Raw genomic sequence first — 14,850 nt, forward strand, 5'->3', positions numbered from 1 at the left:
TACATAAAAATTTCACCGAATCATTATATAAGTATATTCTATCCACCATGCATTTTCAAAAAATTTCGACTTAAGTTGAACTATTCATAGGCATTTGAAATTTTCGATCATTATTAGTTTTTTTAAAATTAATATTGATAAAAATTTATTTGTTAGGCAGAAAAGCTGGAAAATTTAATACAAGGATCTTAACATATTATTACTATAGCAGTTGAAAAATAAAAGAAATTCATATTCACAATTCTTTTTTATAAGCATTCAAAGTTTGAATTTTAACAAAATACGTAAAAATCACGAAAATTCACAAATTATTTAATGCTATAAATTCATAAGAAATTTACCTTTCATATTTAAGATTTGAAAATTTAATACTAGATTCCTTACAAGTTTTTAAATCTTTATCATAAATAAAAAGTCTACCGGAAATTCAAATTCAATTTTTATGAGCATTTGAAGTTTAAATTTTTACAACATTGGATTTTCACTTTTAGCGATTTCCTTATTTTGGTGTAACTCTAAAACAAATGACCGCAGATACTTGAAATTTTCACTGAATATTTATATAGGAATTTTATATATTTGATAAAATTTTCAAAATATTTAGATTTGTTTTGAGCTGTTTAATGCCATTTTAATTTTTCAACTACTTTAGTTTTAGATTCTGAACGAAGTGATGAATGTATTGATTTTAAAATGTGTGTTTTTTTTTTTGTGTGTCTGTGTACAGCATAACTCGTCGAAATAATGCTTCGATTTCAAACTTAAGGGATGGTTTCCGATGTAAAAGTGAATATCCTTGTTGCATTATAGAGGTCAAAAGTAAACATTTTCCAACAGTTTTCAAAAAAATCGAGAAAAAAAAAAGCGGGTAAGTCGTGGATGTCGCTCTGCAGTACAGTAGGTTACTGTAATGGATGGGATTAAATTTTAATGCAATGATAGGTATCATTGTATACGAAAAACGATTCTGAACGGAGATGATTTTTCAGTCTAGGATATATTATATTTAAATATTGTCATAATATATTCTATTTTAAAATAAATATTTTATTTTTCAATTAAGTCGCATTTTGCAAAAGGAATAGTTAATCAATTAGTGTAGTTATCATGTAGTTATCATAATTCATAATACCTTATATTATTATCATAGATATACGAATACCTGGTTTGAGGATAAATCGTTATCATTACGCGATTTCATAAAAATTTAAAACTCAAACGCTCAAAACATATTTCCTATAATGACGCTTCAAATTTTCTATATAGCTATTTGAAGCAAAACTTATGGAAAACTTAGTGTTAAATTGTATAACCTTAGATATAAATACAAACAATATTATGAATTTTGAACTACAAAATAATTTGCAAATATTCATGGTTTTGACGAATTTTTGTCAATATTTGAAATTCAAATGCTAATAAAAATTTAATTTGAATTTCCGGTGAACATTTTTTTTGTGATAAAGATTGAAAAACTTGTAAGGAGCATTTTATTAAATTTTCAAATCATAGGTATAAAAGGAAAATTTTTTATGAATTTCTAGAATAAAATAATTTACGAATTTTCGTGATTTTTACGTATGTTTTCAAAATTAAAATTTGAATGCATGTAAAAAAAAAATGTAGCTATATATTTCTTTTATTTTTCAACTGCTATTGCAAAACTATATTATGAGCCTTGTATTAAATTCTCAAATCTTAGAATTAAAAACAAAAAGTTTTATGAATTTCTATCTAAGATAACTTGAACATTGCCGTAATTTTTATGTATTAAGTCAATATTTGAACTTCAAATGCTAATAAAATAAAATTGTGCCTATGTATTTTTATTAATTTTACAACCATATAAAAAAATCGATTTGGTCGAAAACTGATTTCATGATCACTTCGTTCAGAATCTAAAATGACAGAAAAACCGGAATTTTGACGCAAAATCAGTTTTCGACCAAATCGATTTTTTTATATAATTGTAATTCAAAAACTAATCACTTTAAATACTTGAAATTTTCACCAAATGTTTATGTTAGTGTTACCTATATACAGTTTAATTTTCAAAAAATTTTGACTTTTTTTGAGTTATTTATAGACCACTGAAATTTTCACTTTTTTTGAGAATTTTTATTTGAAGTGTCGGTAAAAAAATGTTGTACGACCAAAAAAGCTTGAAAATTTAATACAAGGTTCATTATGAGTTGCTCTTATTGTAGCTAAAAAAAATTAAATTCGTAATTCACAATTTTTTTAATAAGCGTTTATAGTTCAAAATTTTACGAAATCTGTCGAAAACGCGAAAATTTGCAAGTAATTTTGAAGTTGAAAAATCATAAAATCTTTTGCGTTTATAACAAAGGATTAAAAATACAACACTAAGTTCTCCATAAGTTTTCCTTCAAGTAGCTATAGAGAAAACTGTAAGCATCATTATAGAAAAAATTTTAAGTACGTTTGAATTTTAAATTTTTACGAAATAGCGTAACAATAACGATTTATCCTGAAACGATTTTAAATATTTGTTATTATTCAAAAAGTATAAGTCCTAGATACTTGAAAATTTTACCAGTTATTAGGATTGGTATTTTCTTTACATGATATAATTTTCAAAATATTTTGACTTTTTTTGAGATATTTATTGACGACTGAAATTTTCAATTTGTCTGAACATTTTTTTTTTAAGTGTCGATAAAATTTTTTTTGGCCCTATCAAAATACTTGAGAATTTAATACAAAGTTCCTCATAAGTTATTCTTAATGTGATTAAAAAATTATAAGAATACATAGGCACAATTTTATTCTATTAGCATTTTAAATATTGACTTAATACATAAAAATTACGGCAATGTTCAAATTATCTTAGATAGAAATTCATAAAAATTTTTCTTTTTAGATCTAAAATTTGAAAATTTAATCCAAGGCTCCTAACATATTTTTACAATAGCAGTTGAAAAATAAATGAAATACATAGTCACAATTTTTTTTTTACAATCATTCAAATTTTAATTTTGACAACATACGTAAAAATCATGAAAATTCGCAAATTATTTTAAGCTAGAAATTCATAAAAATTTTCTTTTTAAATCTAAGATTTGAAAATTTTTAATAATCTATAATATATCCTAGACAGAGTTAGCCTTCGCTCAGAATCGTTTTAATAATATAATATCATTGGATTCAAATTTAATTCCATCCATTACAGTAACCCACTTGTAACCTACTGTACAGCAGAGTGACATCCACGACTTACCAGCCTTTTTATTTTATGTAATCGATAGCAAACATTTATATATATATATAAGAAATAGAATTACCATTGTGAATCTCAAAATCCTTATGTGAACGAACAACTTTTTAAAATGCGGGCATGGTTATAGATGAATGACTTTATGTTGATCAGTCATTCAGCCAAAATTGAACATTTAATTACCTATGTATATTTATATAACATAATTTTTATATATGATAATACGATACACTTTTCAGACTTTAAGTATTCACAAATATGTTTAAGAGTTGTTGACATTGATATCGTTTAATATAATTCTGTAATGTATAAACCCTCGTATTTATGCTTGGTGTGTGCAGAGGTGGATTGAGGAGAATTTGGCTTGAGAAAATACATTAAACTATCACTACATTTACAAATTTAACAAAATATATTTAATTTTTTAATTATTATTATAATTATTTCAATTATTTTTTTTAATTATAAATTCAATTGTTTTTACACATTTGGAAGATATGTACTATTGAAACTTTCTTAGTATTTAGTAGGTAAATTCCATCATTTGCAAACAATTTTTTTACCACCTTTTGCAAAATTCAAAATTGATTAAGAAAATCATTAAAAGCAACAACTAGATTAGGTATGTAAAATAAATGTAGGTATATACTTTTTTATCACATTTTTAAAAATAAATTATTGTTTAAATAGGTAGGCAGTTATTTAAAGGAGCTGCCTTATTCCAAAATTAATGGAAGCTTCTGGGATAATGTGTATATTTGCATATTATTATAATTATAATTATTATTCGACTGTTATTAATTATTATATATCATGTACGTGTAACGATTTAACAAAAATAATATTATATATACATTATTAATGTTCATTAAAATCGCCTTGATTATAATTTTTATTGCCTCATGAATAATTGTACAGATGTCTTAAAGGGATGGGTTCGATTCTTGATACAACTAATATCTTTATAACTATTTCGATTTATATATATTTAAAGTGTATCTATACTTCGTTTATGCAACAGTGATAATCAATATGAAAAATTCTAAATATTAAATTTATCAAACCGGGCACGGAAACTTTTTTTTAAAATTCATGTTGTTAGGTGTACACACGGCGGTCTGCGTTATGGTGTTTGGAAGGTATTTACATCATGATAATCACACCATCGATAGTATCTTAAGTAATATATTAAATGACCAAAATATTTATCTACACATATCCTGTCGCCATCCACTATAATGATCCAAATTCAAATTAATGTAATGATGAGCGATAAATGATAACATTGACGTTACCTATTTACTCGTATAGTGTTATCTATGATAGTGTGAATCAGGGTCATAGAGTCATAGTATATAGTACTATTGTACTCTATGAGCCACGTTTACAGCTACCCAGGTACAATAGGTACATAGCTGATGATATTTGTATGTATATTATATTAAAGTAATATATAGTATTACCTATGAATCTTGCATAGCTGAACCACCCACCATTTATTTTTACTGTGATAAATCTTCTTAACCTGTAAAATTTAAAATTAAGTATAACAAATAGGTACCTAATGGCTAACCGGTTTCAATTACCTTTAATATAAAAAACTGAAAGTACGTAGCATTTTTATTATATTATAGTAGTGAATAAGTCTAATTTTTAAATATTCATTTGGAAGAGAATTTTCTGAATTTAGACATACTTAATCGATGGTAATTTGAACCTTCATTTACTCCTCAATCTGTTAGGTAAATTTAGTGTAACAAAATATCACAAATTATTGCTAAGTTCTATATTTTATCAATATTTTCTTTGTCTCTCTATGTATTTTACATAATAAAATGTGTTATGAATGTACCTCGTAATTTATTATGTCACATTAATTGATGTGCTAGATTGGAGTTATTTATTAAATTTAAAGTATTATTATTTATATTATATAATTTATTATTATTATCATAACTATAAAATAGGTTTTCAATTAAGTTTAAAAACATAATATGAGTGTTAAAAAAAAAAAGATATTTGTTATTATTGTTTTAGATTTTTGACTACCTAAAATAATGTATTTTAGTTTAAGTGAATTTCAAGTTCATTAGGATATATATTTTTTAAATAAATTAGATACATATATTATAAAAACATAATATTTTCTAAAACATTATTTTATCAGTTTTTTAAATAAGAATTTCTTAACCACGACTTTCTAAAAAAAAATCCCCTATACCAATATATTATAATGAAGTGTGCAAACTCCTTTTTTTAACAATGTGCAGATTTCATGTACTACGTTTTATGGTACACAAATACTTGTTACCGACATAGAATTACATGTACCTAATATCAATCACTGTACATAATAACATTTCCCTATGAAAAATTCTTTAAAAAAATAACACGTGCTAACAGGATATTCCATCGTTCCATCGCAATAATTACTAATACACCAATAACCTATTTACATTATTTTATAGGCCTTAAAAATTATTTTTTTTATAGCTCTAAAGTAATACAATTTTTATATAAAAGTCAGTTTTTCAACGTGATAAATCATATTTGCAAAAGGATAACATTACAAACACAATATTTTATAGTTTAGAAAAATAAAAAGTCTACATAGTAACAGTTATAATAAAAATTGGTTTATTTTTAACACTAAATCATTTATTTTTGATCCTTTATAATGCCATGCTGATTTAAATAATAATTTTTAATTTGTTATTAGCATTTTATATTGAAATTTTTATTCAGATCTTAAACAAAATGAAAATATTGAATTTCTACAATTGTCAGTAATATCAAGACACATTATATAGAGTTCGAGAATGAATAGGTATGGTGCTTGCTTAATCCAATGAATTGTTGGTCTCGTAGGAATTCAAAGCTCATTGTTCAGGCGGGCCACGTAAAAAAAGTAAAAAGAAAAAAAACTGAATATAGTAAAATGTCGAAGTGTCTACAGAAATCCAGTTTAGTTAACTATAAAACAGTATAGCATATTTTGAGCCCAAATCATACGTATTAAAAATATAAATTTACTTTTGTACACTGTAAATTAATCAGTTTGAAACTATTTTCACTAACTGAAGATTTATAAATTTAATCTAAAAAAAAAAAAATTATCCTTTGTATTTTTATAATATTTTTGCATTGCCTCGAGTTATAAATACTTGAGAATTCTAATTCTTCTTAAATTTCTGGGGCAAAGTATAAATGCATAATCTTTATTTTAATTCACATTGAAGCAAAATATAATATATTTCATATCATTTTTAAATATTTTATCTTTAGTGACTATAAAAATTGTGTATAAGCATATATAATATATACTTAGTTATTATAAATAAAATATAGTTTAATTCCTACAAAATACTCTTGGTCGGCATTTATTAAATTTGATTTCTTTAAGTTTTTAAAATATTTTATTCGTGCCGTCGTGTTATTCATGCGTCTTAGATTTTTATAAAAGAAACACAGTGTAAATGCTCAACACATGTCAACACATATTTTTGGTATTATTATTATTTTCCAACTATTGTTGAGTATATAATATAATATACGTCCGTATTATACCCATATATATGTATTTATATTAAAAAGTATACTTTGTCAGACTTATCGCTACCCAATGCAGCGGGTGCGTGGTTATACGTGTTGAAACTCAAACTAGCTGAAGGCGTTGTGAGTCAGGGTGGCAGATACGAAAGAAAAGGGATGGAGGGCGTACATTTAGCGGGTGGTGAGTCGTAGTCACCGTAGTCGGTTACGACTCGAGTATAACGCCACGCCGTACTACAGCTACTGCACCTCGCCACGGTTAATTCACTTTTTACCCTGCACCGTAAGAAACGAAGAAAGTTTTTAAAAGCGCGTGTTCGGAATGTGCAATAAACATTTTCGGGGTACAACGTAAACACACGGCACCACGGTCTCGTCTCGGTCTTAACCCTTCGGCCGTTCTCCTGTCGGTTTCGATCCTTTTACCAAAAATCTACCCTTTGCTTCACCCACCTAACACCCACCACTTAGGATTCATTGTTGGCCGTGGAAACTGTGCAACGACGCTGCTATATACACCGGGCGCATTTTATCCACGTCGGGCAGGGCGTGCAGGGAAGGTCAGCACCGGAACGTTTCACGTCGTGAGTTTTAATTACAGATTCCGCGTGAGAGAGAATAAATCCCCGGGACCGCGCATGTTTTCCGGTTTAACGACCGATCTGACGGCTCACTGATAAACCGTCAGTTTTTAAATCGAATCCACTTAATAACTGTTTTCAACAAATTTTTTCTACAGTCGTAAATGGAACGATCAAAATGTACTCAGGTACTTTATGGGTAGGCACATTTTTCATAACCTCAAACTGTCGATGTTTATAATATTGTAATTACTTTTTGGCATAGACTATTTCCGTGGTATTCGGTTTTCAATCTCATAATTTAAAATTATAATTTAAAATCAATAGATCTGCGTCAAGTTTTGAGTCTTTAACATATTATTTACTGTCTCCTCGTAAATATAGGTAGGTACTTATAATTGTTTTATACATTAAAGGTTTAAAAAACCAATTTTCTTTTGACGTATTCAATGAGATGTATAATTTCCATAAGTATATAATTCATTCAACTCAGGTCTCCTACTAATACTCTATACTAAGCTTTTGTTTTAAATTTTATTAACGAAATAAAAAAAAGATATTACAAGGAGTTATCAACATATTAGATTCAAAGCCACTATATTCGATAATTTTTAGAAACTCAACAACGAAATCTTGTGTTTTTTTATATACAATATTTCATTGCACAACTACAATGGTATATTATATTTTCATATATTTGATGTCATGTACGTAGTAGTATACTATGTTCAACGATTTCGTTGACAGGTGACATAAGGAGAATTTTATTGATTTTAGAATAATAGAAATATGGATATCATAATAACAAGTAAGCCGTTAGTAAGTAGATTATAGTGCACTCATAAATAATGCACAAGGTCTGTTTTATTTAGTATAGAATAATATTCATACATTAAAAATAGATGACGTGTTTTTGGATAATACAATAAGTTAATATGAATAGTACTTTAACAAAAGCTCGTATGATATTAAATGTATTATCTTTAAATAAAAGCTTCGTTGTAGTTTCTATTAAAGTAGTTATGTTGCAATTATACATTGAAGTAATTTAATAATATGATTAATACTAATCATATAGTTAACCATGTAAAAAATAATATGAAGATAACTTATAAATGTGGAAAAGGACAATACACCCACAGTGTAGTCTTTGTCATAAACAAACGTACCTACAACATAACACATTTTCAAAAAGAAAACAAATTTTGAGATATTAGTTTGAATATTAGAGGGAATTCACTAACTTTAAGTAATACTATTATTTAGGTCATGTGTTTTTCTGGTACTTACATTTTCATATGAGTTATATTACGTATAAAATATTAACATTTTAAAATTCTAATGACCTACTTAAAAATGCAAAAGAAATAAAAAAAAATTACGAGATACCTTATACAACATTTTAAGCTTTAATTTTTATTGTATATTTAATATGATAAAGCTGAATTTGCTATAATGTACGTTTATGAGATGTTGACACCACATCATGTGGATATGGCGTCGCCTTAATGCATATATTAACGACAGTAAAAGTTGGCATAAATTTGTAAAAAATACAATTTCTTATCATGAGACCTAAGCTTAAATTAACCGGAAATAATTCAGATTACGTCATTTATTAAAATTTGTGATAATAATAATTAGTCTTTGATGAATTCAAACAATTTTTTTGTGGAATGCTCACTTGCTTATTCATTAGTAATTTCTTTATTTTCAAACAACAATAGTAATATATCATTATTAATTAATACTATTAATTCAGTAAATTAGAAATAGTAATATTTTTTTTACACTTATTACAAAAATTTTTATTTATTTAAATTTTAAAATTTTCAATGATTTTTTTTTACATACAAATCGTTTACCTCTTTGGTGAACTCTTGAGATAGTTCTTTTTGGATTTTGATACTTATTTTATATGATATACTAATGTATTTTGTACCAAATTGGTAAACAATAACGTAACGTTATCGAAACAAAAATAAAATCATAAAGAGTATTAAATATTTAATAAATACATTTGTTGACAGTGGATTTATCGGGTTGGATAAAATGTCAAAGAGTCCTTTCCCTTGGAGTATATCTAGGAGTACTGGTCCAATCAATACCTAGAAAGTAGGAGCCATCGCCGTCATCGCCATTTTTTCGTCTGTCGTGATATCATAAATGATTATAATTAACACCCACCTAAATGCGCATAGACTCACAGATGTGTACAAGTTTATTTTTAATTAGCACAAAAATAACTTATTAGAAAGCTATCGTGGAGTAGTAAATATTCCAGTTGTGTGGGTGGGAGCTTAAGGTTGGTAGTACATAAAGTAAGATTTCTTAATATGCGCTATATTATTTATTATGTAAATTGCATAGGCACCTGTAGTATAGAGTCTAATATACCATGTGTCCTCGGAAACCGGGTAAACGTTATAGCTCATATAACCTAACTAAATAGTTTCCAATTCTGTTTGTAGGTCATTAAACAAGACTAATGAATCATATATTCCTATGACTTAGGTACATTTTTAACTCATGTTCTATGCAAATGTACAATAAAACTTAATTTTTATTAACAGAAACCTTTATTTTGAAAACCATTTTGGGATTAACTAATTTTTTTTAAAATAATTTTTATTTAATTAAGTAATAAAATTACTTAATTTTTAAGAATTATTACATTAACCTATTATTACACATTGTGTGTAGCACACAATCATCTATAACTGTAGATTGTATGGCGATGAATATGTAATTCATAATAATACTGTATGGTAATATAACTTTTGTATTTAAAATAAGTAAATTTCTATTATTGTTCTCGTAACACGTACGATTTATCGATGATGACGCACTGAAAATTGTCTAGATAACGTTTTGCTATGAATAAGTTATAGTATATGACATATGTTTTGACAAGTTTCATATATGCTAATAACATACAGTTATTAGTGAATGGTAGTTCAAACTTTATGTCTTGCAGAGTATCATTGGTTTAAATGTAATGCCAGAGATGTTTGTAACAGATAATCCCAATTACCCTGAATATCTTATATTGTATTTAGATACCGTTTTCTTTTCCAGAAGCACATTTAAAAGTGTTTGCTTGAAAAATCAATAAATAATATTTTTCCTATATTCTCCCCTTCTCGTTTCCGAACGTTGAATATAACATTTTAAATCTCGATCACCGTGTTAGTCGTTTTTCAAGTCATCTCCTCTCATATCTGATTTTAGTATAACTTTTGAACATTTTATTTTCGTTCTTTTCATATAAAATCCTAAACCTATCACAAAAATTTTGTTTTATGTTTTTTTTTATATATTCATATTTTTATAACACGTCAAATTCTCTTTATCTGTTTTATTCATTTTATCAATAAAAATGTCCTCGTCAAAACTGCCTTATATATGCATCTTTTTATTTCAGAGCATCGTAACGATGGTATTATGTACTTTTTCAATGGAAATCAAAGAGTTGCATGTACATATGTTTTAATATATTTACATGGAAACCAGCATATACATAAAATACTCGTGTACTAATAAAATTGTACTATGTCTCCTTTGAAATAAAGTCATGCCTTTGGTAATGACTATTCGGGACATTGAGTGATTTTCTTATACTTTACTTTCAAATGAATACACTTCCTTGTAATTTGTCACATTCGTTTTTTTAAAGTATACAAGAAAAAAAAATAGAATATTTTTTGGAAATTCGTATGTACAAAAAATATTTTCTTATGACATGGTATTTTAATACATAGGTAGGAATATATAGGTTATTAGATATATATATATTATATATATATATCCGTTATTTGATATTATGAAACAAACAAAAATATTAAGTATATACAATAATTAGGACACCTCCAGAACGAAAAAAAAACAAATATAAGTTAGATAGTGTCTAATGTTTTTGACTTGTCTAGTCGCGAAATCGATCACCTCAATTTCTGATGAGATTTCAGACACTATTGTACCTATTTGAGTGGAGGTCCTTTATAACAACTATGTATGGTTTATCAAATTAGAGCTGATATATGTATTGTATACCTTTAGGTAATGGATTAGAGTTCTGTGGCCTTCAGGTTTTTCAGTTTGGATCTTTAGGTGGGTGGATGACGATTTGCATACAAAACTGTTGCGTCCAATTTGGTTTGTAAGTTCAATGAGTACATCTGTGAAACTTTTTACTTCTTTAATAAAAATAGGTGGTGACAATATTATCTTCATGGGTGTGTGTACGGTAGCATTCGTGAGTCTCTGACTGGATGATTCGTGTACGTCGCTGTTCTCACTATTATCGTCAAAGTCGTCGAGTACATTATAGTGATTATTAAATAATGTTGGTTTTTTTTTGTAGAAACATTTTGCAATTTAGATATTGTAGGTAAAGTGCGTATTAACCTTTTGTTGGGATCGGTTGATGTTGAATTTTTATCGCTTCTACATATAATTTGATTATTTTTAATGTTGATTGGTGTAACATTTTTAACTGACTTTGTGCATGAGTCAGTTACCATTGAGCTAACTGAGCTATTTAATTAGATTTCAAGGGGTTAGGTCTTAGGTGACTTAAAGGTGTAAGATTTAATTGGCACTGTATTTTATTTTGTTGAAGAAAAGAGTGAAATATTGAAAGATGTGTAGCGTAAAATAATATAAAATAATAATTACTATCCTCTGGAAGAGGTTGAAAGTGGTAGCAGCTACGAGTCAGTCACCATTTTTGTAACTGCAATTCGATGTGAATAGATAAAAGGAAACATGACAAGAATCCGTTAGGATTTGGTAACATATTCTACACAGCACAGAGTTACCGTAAAATGCGTGTGCACTGAACGGCTGCGATGTCGCGACTGGTTTTGGATATAAATTAATTATTATTTAATGTCCAACCTGTCTACTATTATTATAATGAGGCGTAAAATATATTTTCCAAGCATATTGTTTTGAATTATTTTATAAAATAATTGTAAATATTGATTTTGCACATAAGTACCTAACATAATGTCATAGTAAATAAAAACAGACTGACTATAAACTTACAAAATGTCTTGTATTCCTCATCTTCACTTCTATTGTTCATGGATCGAACAAAAAAGTAGGTACTCGCAAGGTACTTGGAAAATGGAAAACTCAGTCCATGGCAAGAAACCAAGAGTTCGTGATGTATATTTGGTTAATGCTTTTAATAAATTACGTTATCCCAAGTATCAAGCAAGTGGAAAAAATGTTCTTATTTTTTTCCTCTCCAGAGGTGTAATATAAGGTTCACTAAGTTTAATTTAAGGTAGCATTTATAAAACGTCATTATGAGTAAGGTACGTTACAGAAAGGAAAAATGTAATTTTAACGATAATATAAATTCAAAGTCACAGTTGGAATATGTAAGGTGAAAATTAAAAAAGAATGAGAAAATTAGTATTAAAAAAGTTTTATTTTTCAATAGCCTACATACGCCATTTATTTTAATATATAATACTATATTTCGTTTAACTAAAAAATAATAACAATAAAATATATTATTCTTATCATATTTCGTTTATATAAAAGTTTAAAAAATTGGTAAAATAATCAACTGTTTACTTTTAGTTATTTTATGTACAGTTTAAATATTATTTTCAAAACAGTCAAGTTGGATCTTTGAATGATATCGTTTTATTTTTTATTGTAGGTGTCATTAAACTGTAATTTTATTAAATACTTAGTGGAAACTGTGGAATATACTAGGTAGTTATTTCTGAATGTATGAGTATAAATGTAATTATAACGGTCACAGTTAAGACAATAATCTTAATTGCGCTGTTTTTAATGACGTTAATTGTATAAGACTAAGAAACAATGATCAATGATGGTATACAAATAGGAGTTTAAAAAGATCCAATAAGCTGTGACCTAACGAACAGAGATCGTATTGGATGAGATCGAATTAACGAAAAACATAATATCTTAATTACTCGGTGGTTTTACTGTTTAGAAACTCCGATTTAATTTCGTGCTTCTTATTGTTTATACCACAAAGTTCTTGGCGTCCATTTAGCAAGCGTGACGATGTAGAATTTTGAGACAAGCGGACAGATGTGAATTGTGGAGACGTGTGGCCAGCTAGTTCAAGGCTATTAAAAATGGTTGTTAGGGGATGAAACAATAACAATCTGAATAACAACAACAACTACAACACCAACTACAACGAATGCGACAACGACGACATCAACAAATTCGACCAAATACCGATTGAGCACGCGGACTTCACGTACGCATTTGTAGTGTGTTTTGTGAGCTCTTCAAGGAGATACAAATAGGGGGGGGGATGTGGTAGTCTGATAGACGTTTTTGATTTCCCACCGTTTTAGTTAACTCCATCCAACCACCACCCTCGTTCTATCTTTATCTTTCTATTTATCCATCTCTACTTTACGAATTTCTCTGTCTGTAATTCTCTATATCTTGTATATATTATGAACTAGAACGAGTGAGTTTATGTGTGTGTATGTGTGTGCGCGCACATTTATAAATTCCCTCCCCGGGCATGTTATGTAACTGCTATTAAATTTGCATACTGTTCAAAAACACGTATAGACTGTACATACGCCGAGGGGGAGAGAAAAAACAAATGTTGACCTAAAATTAAGCTCGTGTTTGTTTCGGTATATGATGTGTAAACGGTTGCCAAAAACCGTATACGAATGGACTCTTAAAACTTGACTGCCGCTCTCATGTATCTTAATAATAACACATATACGCATAACCACAAAACCGCAAGCAACTACTTTCTGTCGTCTTGTTATGTTTCTAAATGAATGATGAATCTCAATATTCATCATCTGCTTATATTATATTATGTAAGATAATTTTATTTTATCTCAATTGCTTCTACTGAGAAATCCGTCATCAAAAGTTCACAATGATTATGTTACAACCAAACAAATTCGCACGGTAATCTAAATTATCACTTCAAAAAAGTATTTCTATAGAATTTACTTATGCTACTAATTATAGTTTATAATATGTTGATAAAAAAAAAACAATACTTTTAAAGTACAAGTATATAACTGTAAACGTTATATAACCTTCTAAAAACATATTTTGTACAATTTTTATTTGATGATATTTACTGGAACTTTGAATAAATAAATATATATTTTTTAAATTATTTAAAAAAGTATATAAGATAAGATTTTGTTTCAAAAGACTCTTTCAACAGTCACTCCACATTATTTTGAAGGCAGTAGATACTTATTTATTCTTTACTTACATGTATTTATATTATGAACTTTGTTAGAGAATATGTACAACTAATTTTAACTCTAAAATTGTTAAATTTTTTTATAAGTAGTAGGTAAAATTGGTGCTTCTTCTTAAATGTATTAAATTCAATTTTTTTTTAATTTTATAGGTATTATTTTCCTTATTTAATAACTCGCTAGTACAATACTACTAATACTGTTAGATACTACTTAAAATTATTAAAATAAT

General features: G+C 27.2%; 1 protein-coding gene across 3 annotated transcripts in view; it reads left to right on the forward strand.

Annotated features, from left to right (window-relative positions):
- The window catches only part of LOC107173679 (limbic system-associated membrane protein-like), a 209,983-nt gene that overhangs the window by 176,604 nt on the left and 18,529 nt on the right, over positions 1–14,850 (forward strand). The gene's annotated exons all lie outside the window — the stretch shown is intronic.

Source organism: Diuraphis noxia, unplaced genomic scaffold, assembly GCF_037042655.1.
Source record: "Diuraphis noxia isolate RWA-SAM2 unplaced genomic scaffold, SU_Dnox_SAM2 contig0003, whole genome shotgun sequence".
NCBI classification, from domain to species: domain Eukaryota; kingdom Metazoa; phylum Arthropoda; class Insecta; order Hemiptera; family Aphididae; genus Diuraphis; species Diuraphis noxia.